The sequence below is a fragment of the Heterodontus francisci genome, chromosome 28 (assembly GCF_036365525.1).
Source record: "Heterodontus francisci isolate sHetFra1 chromosome 28, sHetFra1.hap1, whole genome shotgun sequence".
In the NCBI taxonomy this organism is placed as follows: Eukaryota; Metazoa; Chordata; class Chondrichthyes; order Heterodontiformes; family Heterodontidae; genus Heterodontus; species Heterodontus francisci.
Window position 1 is genome coordinate 61,826,934 of NC_090398.1, and position 11,656 is coordinate 61,838,589.

At 45.5% G+C, this 11,656-nt stretch overlaps 1 non-coding gene across 1 annotated transcript; it reads right to left on the reverse strand.

Annotated features, from left to right (window-relative positions):
- Positions 1 to 249: 249 nt before the first annotated feature.
- Positions 250 to 340, reverse strand: trnar-ucu (transfer RNA arginine (anticodon UCU)). Its single transcript is given in 2 exon segments — positions 250 to 285; positions 304 to 340. It is a non-coding gene; the product is annotated as a tRNA-Arg (tRNA).
- Between the last annotated feature and the right edge of the window lie 11,316 nt (positions 341 to 11,656).

The following is an 11,656-nucleotide window of genomic DNA, read 5'->3' on the forward strand; positions in this document are numbered from 1 at the left end:
CAGCTTCCCAGATCCTCACCAAACAGCTCCTTCCACTGCACCGAAGCAAGAACCAAATCCTGTAAACTCACCCCAGCGGCTCTCTGTTTCCCTGCTCTCACTCTCCATTGTGATGTCACTCCTTGATTTTTTCACGCCTGCTCCGCTCCTGCCGTGCACCTCTCTCTCTCGCGCGTCTCTGAGTCGGTGCTTTTGACACACTTGTTAACTGTCTGTTCCGTTGTGCTCTTCTGTCTCTGGTCCAAAATCTGACTCTGGTGGGATTTGAACCCACAACCTTTAAATGCCTTCTTTATCATTATTTAGAAGTCCAACACGCTATCCATTGCGCCACAGAGACGCACTTATTACGAACGACATCACCAAGGCCTTTGATCTTGTCAGCAGAGACGGACTCTTCAAACTGCGATGGAAACTCGGCTGCCCTCCTGAACTCTTGGGCATCATCTCTTCTTTCCACGAGAACATGCACAGTTCCACCAGTTACAATGGAGCAACATCAGACACTTTCAAGATCAGCAGTGGGGTAAAGCAGGGCTGCACGCTGGCGCCAACTCTCTTAGGAACAGAGGAGCATAGGAGTAGGCCATTCAGCCCGTCGAGCCTGTTCTGCCATTCAATTCGATCATGGCTGATCATCTCCCTCTATCTGCCCCTTTCCCGTGCTATCCCCATATCCCTTGATGTCCTGAGTATCAAGATTTCTAACAATTTCTGTCTTGGACATGCTCAATGATTGAACCGCCACAGCTCTCTGGGGTAGAGAATTCCAGTGATTCACCACCGTCTGAGTGTAGAAATTCAACCCTATCTCAGTTTTAAATGGCCTACTCCTTATTCTGAGACTTGGTCCCCTGATTTTAGACTCACCAACCAGGGCAAACATCCTATCTACATCCACACTGTCACACCCTGTAAGAATTTTATCAGTTTCAATGAGATCACCTCTCATTCTTCGAAACTTTAAGGAATACAGGCCCAGTTTCAGTCCCACCATCCCAGGGATTAGTCTGGTGACCCTCTGTTTCACTCCCTCTATGGCAAGTATATCCTTCCTTAGATGAGGAGACCAAACTAGACACAATAATCAAGCGCGGTTTCACCAAGGCTCTATACAATTGCAACAAGACATCTTTACTCCCGTACTCAAGACCCCTCGTGTGAAGTCCAACATACCATTTGCCTTCCTAATTGATTGCTGCACCTGCACAAGAGCTTTTAGTGTCTCATGAACAAGGACACCCAGGTCCCTTTGGTCATCAACACTTCCCAACCTCTCACCATTTAAGAAATACTCTGTCTTTCTGGTTATTCCACCAAAGTGGAGAACTTCACACTTATTCACATTATATTCCATCTGCCATGTTCTTTCCCATTCACTTAGCCTCTCCAGGTTCCCTGGAAGCCTCTCTGCATTCTTCTCACAGCTCACACTTCACCTAGCTTTATGTCATCTGCAAACTTGGAAATATTACATTTAATCCCCACATCCAAATCATTTATTTCGGTTGTTAACAGCTGTGGCTCCAACACTGATCCTTGCAGTACCCCAATAGTAACAGCCTGCCATCCTGAGGAGGACCCGTTATTCCTGCTCTCTGTTTTCGGTCTGTTAACCAATTCTCAATCCACACCAGTATATTACCCCCAATCCTATGTGCTCTAATTTTGTTTACTCACCTCCTGTGTGGGACATTACCAAAGCATCCACTGGTTCTCCTTTATCTGTACTGCAGATAACATCCTCAAAAAACTCAACGGGTTTTTTCAAGCCTGTTTTCCTTTTCATAAATCTGTGTTGACTCTGCCCAATCATATCATTATTTTCTAACTGTCTAGTTATCACATCCTTTATAATTGGTGTATTCTTCTCCATGCTGCTATTGTACACAGATGGGGGTGTTCACCTGTATATCAGAGCTGACGACAAGCTGTTCATCTTGGCAAGACTCCACTTGGACGTAGAGTCTTGGACGTAGAGACTCCACTTTCCATCAACATTGACAACCTCACTTTGGAGGTTGTCAACAGTTCACATACCTTGGATCAACAATCACCAGCAATCTGTCCCTTGATGCTGAAATCAGCACCATGATTGCCAATGCTGCAGCTGTCATGTCAAAGTTGAGAAGACGGGGGTGAACCGACAGCAAACTGACCGAAAATACAAAACTCCATGTGTACCAGGCTTGTGTTCTCAGCACCCTCCTTTATAGTAGAGAATCATCAACAACTTATGCAAGCCAAGAAAAGCAGCTGAACAGCTTCCACCTCAACTGCCTCAGATGGATATTGAGCATCTCCTGGCAGGGCAGAGTGCCGAATGAGGAAGTACATCAGCGTGCAGGGATCCGCAGCATGTTTGCCCTTTTGAGTCAGAGGCGGCTCTGTTGACTGGGCCAAATGAATGACAGTCACATTGCCAAATACATGCTCTGTGGTAAGCTTGCTATCAGCACAAGACCAACAGGTCAGGGAAAAAATCAAGTCATTTGGAGAGGTTTGAGTTAATTAAGGAGAGTGGGCATGGATTTATAAATGGAAGTTCATGCTTGATGAATCTAACTGCATTTTTTGATAAACTATCTGAGAAAGTTGATGAAGGGAATGCAGTGGATGTTGTTTATATGGATTTTACAAAAGCATTTTATAAAGTACCACATAAAAGGGTGGTTAACAAAATTGAGGTTCATGGATTAGGAGGGTCAGTGTCCATTTGGATAGGAAATTGGTTTAAGGACAGAAAACAGCGAGTCATATGAAATGGTTCTTGGTCAGACCGGAGGATAGTCGACAGTGGTGTTCCCCAAGGGTCAGTGCTAGAACCATTGCTTTTTTTTGCTACAGATTAATGACTTGGATCTTGGAATATCGAGTAGAATCTCAAAATATGCCGATGACACCAAACTTGGAGGAGTGGCAAACAGTGAGGATGATATGAACTGCCTGAAACAGGATAGTTATCGGCTAGTAGGATGGGTAGACAGGTGGCAGATGGAATTTAATAGTGACAAGTGTGAGGTGATGCATTTTAGCAGAAGAAATAGGGAGAGGCAATATATACTCAATGCTACAGTTCTGAAGAGTGTGCTGGAATAGAGGGACCTGGAGTACATGTCCATCATTCTTTGAAGTTGGCAAGACATATTGCGAGAGTGGTTAGCAAAGCATGTGGGATCTTGGGCTTTATAAATAGAGACATTGAGTACAAAAGCAGGGTTGTTATGCTGAACTCTGGTTAGGCCCCAATTGGAGTGTTGCATCCAGATCTGCTCACCAATCTTTAGAAAGGATGTGCGGATTCTTGAGAGGGTGCAGAGGAGATTTACCAGAATAGTTCCAGGGATGGAGGGTTTTAGTTTCAAGGTTAGGTTAGAAAAACAGGGTTTTTTCTGCCTGTCTCAAAGGAGATTGAGGGGAGAATGGATAGAGGTGTCGAAGGCTATGACAGTTTTAGATAAGTTGGCAAGGAAAAATTGTTCCCATTAACTATTGGTACAAGGACTAGGGGATTCAGATTGAAGGTTCTGGACAAGAGACGCAGGGGGAATGTGCGGAAGAGCTTTTTTACACAGTGATGATCTGTAACTCGCTGCCCCCGAGGGCGGAGGAAGTGGAGACAATCGTTGGTTACAAAAGGAATTTCGATGGGCATTTGAAGGAAATAAATTTACAGGGCTAGGGGGATCGAGCAGACGAGTGGGACTGACTGGATCGCTCCATGGAGAGCTGGCCTGTACTTGATGGGGCGAATGGCCTCCTTCTATAACACAAATGACCCAATGATTCGATGAGTCTATGTCACTCTCAGAATCAAGACAACAGAGTGACAGATTTAACACAACATTATAACATATGTTTGGTTTGACAAATTCAATAATAACTCGTCTCCACTCCTAGTATTTCTAAATCCCACACATTCACTATAATGTGAACAATTATTTCCTGTTGTGTCTCTCTCACATTTGTAAACTTCACGATATTGGAGTGAGGTGACATCTACTGGCGGGAAGCAAGAACTGCAATCAAGCAGCAGAAACTCCACAGTCTGTCAGGGTGAAAGAAACATTGCAATATGAGGAAATAGTGAAGGGGTTTGATCGGGTTGATGGAAACATGATTCCACTTGTGGTATCGTATGAAGCAAGGTCCGGAAATATAAAATTGTCATTAATAAAAGAAATGAGGACTTCATGAAAAATGCATTTGCTTCGAGAATGGTTATAGAGATATACAGCACTGATATAGGCCCTTTGGCCCACTGAGTCTGCACTGACCATCAACCACCCAATTATACTAATCCTATGTTAACCCAGAATTCCCTACCACATCCCCACATTTCTCCTATCACCTACCCTGGGGCCAATTTACAACAGTCAATTTATCTATCAACCCACAAGTCTTTCGTTGTGGGAGGAAACCAGAGTACCTTGTGGAAGCCCACATAAGCAACTTGCAAACTCCACACAGGCAGTATACAGAACTGAATCGGGGTCATTGAAGTTGTGAAGCTACAGTGCTCACCACTGCACCACCCTTAGAATGTGGATAGAGTAAAAAGTGAGATTGGATGGACAGAAGCAGTCTGAAAAGATGGCTCAAACAAAAGGTGAAAACCCTGAAATGTTAACTCTGTTTCTCTCTCCACAGATGCTGTCAGAGGTGCTGAGTATTTCCAGCACTTTCTGTTTTTATTTCAGCTTTGTAGGATATTGTTTTGATCTGAAAAAAATGCATGATCGGCTGTGGGTGCCAGTGAAATTCCACAGGAGCGAATAAAAACCATGCCAACGGTGGCTCGTTGATCTAGGGGTATGATTCTTGCTTTGGGTATATAAGTGATTATTATGTGAGAGGTCCTGGGTTCAAATCCCAGACGAGCCCTTCTCTGTTGCCATTTTTAGTTTAAGGTCATCGATTGCTTTCAGCCTTCCAGAAAGCGGAATCGATTTCCAAACTGAGCCTGCTTGAGGACCGGGGAACTGGATTCAAAGAGCTTGTCGACAAAATTGAAATGAACAAAATATACAGATTGTCAAGTGGGAATATGAGGTTGCAACAGTAACTAAAGGCCTGCACGGGTCAGCAAATGAAACCCGACCCAAGCCTGACAGCACCACATCCGACCTGGTCCGAGTCCTTTCATTTTTTTCCCGTGCCCGAACTGACCACCAGAATGTTCAGTTAAACTTGCTTCCGTTTTTCACTTTTTAAGCTTGTGCAGGTAAGGCAACAAAAACTGTAACTGGACTTGAAAGGTTGTTTAAATGTGCATTAAGATTAGAGCTACGTACCGGAGGTGATGAGCTGAAGATTGTTACCATAGAAGTTAGTGATTGTTACGTCACTAGTTAAAGAGAAAGTCATGGAGTTGTGCCCAGACAGGTTGTCCCACACTGTATTGATTAAAATATTGCCCGAAGGCTAGAAAACATCATTATACATTCCATCGACTCCTGCTTTACAGGTTGAAATACTTTCTGCAAGTTTATCCAGAGAGCAGCTGAGATGCAGAGACCAGGAAGGTCTTGACTGATTAATTATTATAAAATATACATTCTTAAATTAAAGAGATTGTGCTCTACCTTCGATGGAATCGCTCACTGCAGACTTGTGCGGAGTGTTTCCCGCCTTGACGTCCTGGCTGTCACTGGATCTTGAGTCCAGGCCTCTGGATTACTGGTCCAGTAATCTTCGAAATTTCTCCCTTGATCTAATATTTTAATCTGGTAAGTCAGATTTTACAAAAAAAAAAATTAAATGATTTAAGACTGCTTCATGTTCAGCAGTGCCAAATGAATAAAGAAATTCAAATATATTCAAAATTATATATCAACTATTAAATACTAATGCCCAGCTTTGAATACAAAAAATGCCTCTAAATGTGTTCTGGTCTGGAATGGAATTCTTCAGTGTTTCTGTTTAGCTTGGATTGACTCATCGATTTTCTTGTTTTTCACTTTGTCGATGCCTTTGAATAATTGTGGATCCTTCTTCAGGGAGTCTTCTTTCACCAGGTAGTTCTGACCTCTGATGATGTTGATCGTAATCAGCTTCAATTTGCTGATAGTTTTGGAAGTGAGCAGATTTCCTTTGCTTGAGTTTACAACATGGAACTTAGTCTGACGTGTGGACCCATGGGAGGATTTGAAAGCTGCCCTTGCATTGGAGCATACAGTTGCATCCATCCAAACAGAGGTACAGTAGAAGTGACATATTCAGCTCAGTCTGTCGATCATGGGACTTTTAATCTCAGGGTTGTGAGTTTGAGCGCCATTTAGTTTTTCCATTTTTAGGCTTCATTAGCAGAGAGTACAAGGAGTGTTTGAAATGAAATTCAACAACAGTATGAGAAACGCTCTCTTTCATTCGAGACTCTTAACTCTCTGCAGCATCTCGCTGTGAAAGATTGAACTTTATCTCATTTCTTTTTCAGCTGGGAGTCAGTGCGGCTCAGTGGGACTTCTGGCTGTCTCCCACCTCACAATCCATCAGTGCTGAGAAAGCAATGGGAAATAGTACTCATGGCTGAGTAAGCAGAGGACACCGATTTAAGGTGAATGGGAAAAGAACCAAAGGCAACATGAGGAAAAACCTTTTTTATGCAGCAAATGGTTAAGATCTGATATGTACTGCCTGAGAGTGTGACGGAGGAAGATTCAACCATAGCTTTCAAAATGATATATGATAATTATCTGAAGGGAAAAAAAATCAGCTTTTCATGGAATACATGAGGATGTGGCATGAGCTGAGTTGCTTGTGCAGAGAGGCAGCACAAGCACGATGAGCTGAATCCCTCCTTTTGTGCTGTAAGTATTCTGTGATCTATGATTCTATACAAAGTGAAACCAACACTCACATATGAGAAACTGACAGGTACAGTGTAAACCCCACACTAACAAACCAGCAAATGCCAGGGACAGAGTAAAACCAACAGTCCTAGACAAGAAACTGACAGATACTGTGTGAAACCCAAAAATCACTTATCAGGATTTGGCAGTTAATGTGTAAAAACCTCTCTTCAATATCCATCCTGCAAGGTACAAAGAAAATTAGGAACAAACCCAGGCTCATACTTCGAAGACTGAGAGATAAAGAGCAAATCACAGACTCACCTACAAGAGGCTGACAAGTACAGAGAATAAAATAGAGGGGGTGCAGATTAAAAACACATGCATGTAACGGATACTGATAGGGATAGAATCAAACCCTTTCTCACACATGACACGAAATTTGGTGGTGTCGTAAATAGTGAGGAGGAAAGCCTTAGATTACAGGCCAATATAGATCGTCCGAGGCAGAGAATATAAGAGCAGGGAGGTTATGACGGAGCTGTATAAAATGCTAGTTAGGCCACAGCTGGAGTACTGTGTACTGTTCTGGGCACCACACTATAGGAAGGATGTGATTGCACTGGAGAGGGTACAGAAGAGAGTCACCAGGATGTTGCCTGGGCTGGAGCATTTCAGCTATGAAGAGAGACTGAAAAGGCTAGCATTGTTTTCCTTCGAGCAGAGAAGGCTGAGGGGAGATAAGATTGAGGTTTACAAAATTATGAGGGGCATTGATGGGTTAGATAGGAAGAAACATTTTACCTTTGCGGAGGGGTCAATAACCAGGTGGCATAGATTTCAGGTAAGGGGCAGGAGATTTAGATGGGATTTGAGGAAAAAAATTTTACCCAGAGGGTGGTTGGAATCTGGAACGCACTCCCTGAAGAGGTGGTAGAGGCCGGAACCCTCACAACATTTAAGAAGTATTTACATGAGCACTTGAAATGCTATAGCATACAAGGCTACGGGCCAAATACTGGAAAATGGGATTAGAATAGTTAGGTGCTTGATGGCCAGCACAGACACAGTGGGCTGAAGGGCCTGTTTCTGTACTGTATAACTCTATGACTCTATATCAGAAACTGATAGATCTGGACAAAAGCTGATGTTCACATACAAGTTGTTGAAAGATATGTGGTGAAACTCACATTTTTTTTTATTTCCAAAATATACTTTATTCATAAAAATCTGTAAAAATTACATTCCCAAACAGTTTAAAACAGCATCAAGTCAAAAAATACAAACAGTGCAAAGGTGATCAGCAACCTTCTGTACAATCATGAGTTGCCTCACAACCCTTCCATTTCATTGTCATGCCATATACATTTTTACATTTACAGCGCACAAAATTTCTCCGATACAGTTCGAGGGATTTCCCATGGATCCAGCCCCTCAGTTCAGCTTGGTGGGGGGACCTTACACTGTGGTCTTTCCCCATTGAGCCTTTGCTGCGGCTGCCCCAAGCCTTGGTGCGTCCCTCAGCACGTAGTCCTGGACCTTGGAATGTGCCAGTCTGCAACATTCGGTGGTGGACAACTCTTTTCGCTGGAAGACCAGCAAGTTTCAGGCAGACCAAAGGGCGTCTTTCACCGAATTGATAGTCCTCCAGCAGCAGTTGATGTTTGTCTCGGTGTGCGTCCCTGGGAATAGCCCGTAGAGCACAGACTCCTGTGTTCCCGAGCTGCTTGGGATGAAGATCAACAAAAACCACTGCATCTCTTTCCACAAAGTTAACTCACATAGCAATAGCAGAAACAGTCACAAACCAAAAACTGAAACATACAGAGTAAAAACCCACATTCTCACACCAGAAATTCACGGCTACAAAGTGAAGCTGACTCTCTCCTCCCAGGCACTGACAGGTACAAAAGAAAACACGCACTAACATACCAGGAAATGAAATGTAGGAAATAAAACCTGATTATCATGTCAGAGATTGGCATTAATGACAGTTGTGGTACCCAGAATGCTCTGCGCTCCAGAATTTGCCTTGTCTCTGATAAGGAGCAGGCGCGGCAGTGGCTGAGCTCCATCTGCAGCTGGAGCGGAATATTCACAAAGAGCAGGGAGACCGCGCCCGGAGCGGGTGCACACAGCTGGAGCAGGGCGTCAAGGCCACAATAGGATGGAACAATCCTGTTTGTGTCCCTATGGGTGGCGGTGAAGCTTTTCCCTGTGAGGCTTCCCGAAACTGCCCGCCAGCAAGGTCAACTGGTCAGAGAGCGTCTGTAAATGGATAGGAATTGGGGATTGAGCAGGGAGCGTCTCTAAATGAATAAGATTTGGGGACTGGGCTAGGAGCGTCTGTAAATGGATAAGAATTGGGGATTTGGCAGGGAGCCATTTTTTATCCGTTCGTGGGATGTGGGCGTCGCTGGCTCGAACTCAGCTACAGTAATGTGTCCAGTTCTGGGCACCAGGTTTCAGAAAGGACATCAAAGCTTTTGAGACAGTTCGGAGGAGATTTACGAGAATGATACCAGAGATGAGGGGTTTCAGTTGTCTGGACAGGGTGGTGAAGCGGGGATTGTTGGCCAAAAATGTCAAGGGGAGGTGAGGAGAGATCTTTTTACCCAGTAACTGATTCGGATTTGGAATGAATTGTCTGACAGGGTGGTGGAAACAGATTCAATTATAACTTTCATAAAGGAATTGGACAAATATTTCAAAGTGAATTTCTCCAGGACGATGGGGAAATAGGCAGGGGGTTGGACTAATTGCATCATTTTTTTCACAGATTCAGCACAGGCACAAAAGACCGATTGGCCTCCTTCTGTGTTGTATGATTCTATGAAATAGTGACAGTCAGGGCAAGTCTGTATAAGAAGGAGAAATGGAGACAGGTCAGGGAGAGCACATCACCAAAACTGGGGGATACTACATTGGACAGGGAGGGTCGGAGGGGGAGAGAGCATGTACATACAGTCAGAATCAGCACCTTCAGGGGAGGAGAGAGAGAGGAACCAGTGAGTGTCGAACTGAACCCAGCCAGAGTCAACCTGCTGAAACACCAGTGAGTTCACACTGGGGAGAGATCATTTACCTGCTCCGTGTGTGGGAAGGGGTTCACTCAGTCATCCAACCTCACTGAACATCAACTTGTTCACACTGATCAGAGACCTTTTCAATGTCCTGACTGTGAGAAGAGCTTGAAAAGCAGTAATGATCTGCTGAAACACCAACACATTCACTCTGGGGAGAGGCCGTTCCCCTGCCATGTGTGTGGGAAGGGATTCACTCAGTCATTCAATCTCCTGCAACATCAGCAAGTTCACATGTAACTGCAGGGGTTGGATTCTGCTGTTGTTGCTGCTATTCATCACTTTCAGAGACAAAGTTGGGTCTTACTTTATAACCAGTGCAGTCCAGAGCAAAAGCGTCTTCTTAATGTTGAGATAAACGGGAGAAGAAACCGGGAAGTGGCGGCGAGGATGGGGGAGGTGCTGCACCATCACGTTAATGGTGCACCCTCCCTCCCCCGGGGTCCTTGCTGCATTTCCGCCAGGCCTGGCGGCTCTGATTGGGGTCGTGAGAGCCCCTGAGACTCGGTGCAGCTGAGGCTGCGCTCACTCCCGCTCAGCTCTGTTGTGATACTTAAAATACGAAAGGCCTGTTGGACTGAGAGCTGATCTGGAATTTAGAAAGCAGCATTACTGGAGGCTCATTGCTGCTCAGCACAATCTCACCCCCGATCCTGGGAATTGTTGATTCTACACCCTGTAGTTCAGTTCTTCACTTAACTAGAGGGGGAGATGTGTGAGCAGAAAAACAGAGCAAATTAAAAAACACAGCTGGACAGATGTGCAACAGGTCAATCCACTGTTACAATAACTCCATCACTGACTCCCTCCTGACAGTAACCAGCCCTTTCACAGAGACTGTGGGTGGCTCTGAAAAGAGCCTTTGGTTTATTAGATGACATTTTGGCCGCTTTACTTTTTCTGGGAGCTCTGAGCGCTGGTTTTCCTGGGCAGCAGCAAGGCCTGGATATTAGGCAGCACCCCGACCTGAGCGATGGTCACGTCTCCCAGCAGCTTGATGAGCTCCTCGTTGTTGCGGACGGCCAGCTGCAGGTGTCTGGGGATGATGCGGGTCTTCATGTTGTCCCGGGCCGCGTTACCGGCCAGCTCGAGGATTTCAGCGGTCAGATACTCGAGCATTTTGCAGCGCCAACATCATCACATTTCCGCAACAAATCCATCTTCGTGCATGCGTGATAAAGCATCATTGGGTATCTAGCCACCCCATCCCCCCACCACATGGCTGGAGGAAGTGGCTGAATGGGAGATTTTGAAGCTGTAGCTCTCCCCCCTCGGCAACTCACTCCAGGTCTCGGCGATTCCCCCCCTCAGCCGCTCGCTCCAGACCTCGCTGCTCCCCCACCCCCCCACTCCCCTGGCCAGTTGTTCCTCGCTTCGCACCACCCCACTCTCTGGCCACTCGCTCCAGGCCGTGCCGCTTCCCTCCTCTCAGTCACTCCTACGTCGCCCTGTCAGTCCTTGCGGCCCTCCTGCTTCTACAGGTGGCGCCTGGTGAAGAAATGTACGAGCGAGTGTCACGGCCAGAGCTAGCAGCTGTGGGATGGGCTGGGACAGGGTGGGGGGTGGGGGTGCGGAGAGCGAACAGCCAGAGTGCGGAATTTCGCCAGTAGGGAGGAGGGGAGAAAGCGAGCTGCAGAGAGGGGGAGAGCGGTCAGTGGGGTGGGAGCCAGTAGCTGCGTTCGGGTGAAGTCAATCCTGGTCAGTTATATAAACAAATCACAATAACGAATTGGCAGCACATTTTATCCTCTGCCCGATTTTCCTTTCCATCGATTGGGGTGC